We start from the raw sequence: 752 nt of genomic DNA on the forward strand, positions 1-752 counted from the left end.
GAAACATCCCAAAAGTGACATAGGCCGTGACACATGAACACACGCACGCACTATCGATCCAGTGTAGAGCTGAGGAAGGCACCCATTCACACATGAAAACACTAATGAAGGCGCTAATGAAGGAGGGCGGATACTGAGGCAGGTACTACAACCACCGTCCTCTCTTCGGCAACTAAGTTTGGGCAGCGAAGCTGGGAAAGTGCACTTTCCGACTGCAGGCTAGGAACCTCTTTCCCTCACACTCTGATAATTTGAATAAAAAAAACATTGTAGAAAATGTGACTGGGCTGTGCCGATAAGTGTTTTAGATCGACAGTAAATGCACCAAACAAAAGGAACAGCTGAAGAGCTGAGAGAGAGAGATGCTTTATTTGCGCAGTGCTTCTTATTGAGTCACGATGGTCGGGGCTTCCGTTGGCCGACGTTTCGCTCTCGCTTCCCGGCCCGTCGTGAGCCATTTCTGACAAGCTGGACGCGGGTTGGGCAGGGTGGCCTCCCGTTGAGCCGTGTATCTGTTTGGTTGAAACGCTGAACCAAAATTCAAATTCAAATTTTCCGCCTTCAACAGCGCGCAACACGCTCAGACAGGTGCTGCCATGCTGCGGCCAAATATCCGTAACGTTTAACTTTTAGCAACATAAAACTTTATTGTGTTATAATGTGTTATTTTTAAATTACTAGAATTCTTAAAATTTGATAGATTCATTTGTGTTTGTTTACATTTGTTTATGGCGTTGTGGCTACGTCTCTGA

Source organism: Haemaphysalis longicornis, unplaced genomic scaffold (assembly GCF_048455015.1).
Source record: "Haemaphysalis longicornis isolate Haplotype H1 unplaced genomic scaffold, Haemaphysalis longicornis Haplotype H1 scaffold_1, whole genome shotgun sequence".
NCBI lineage: Eukaryota > Metazoa > Arthropoda > Arachnida > Ixodida > Ixodidae > Haemaphysalis > Haemaphysalis longicornis.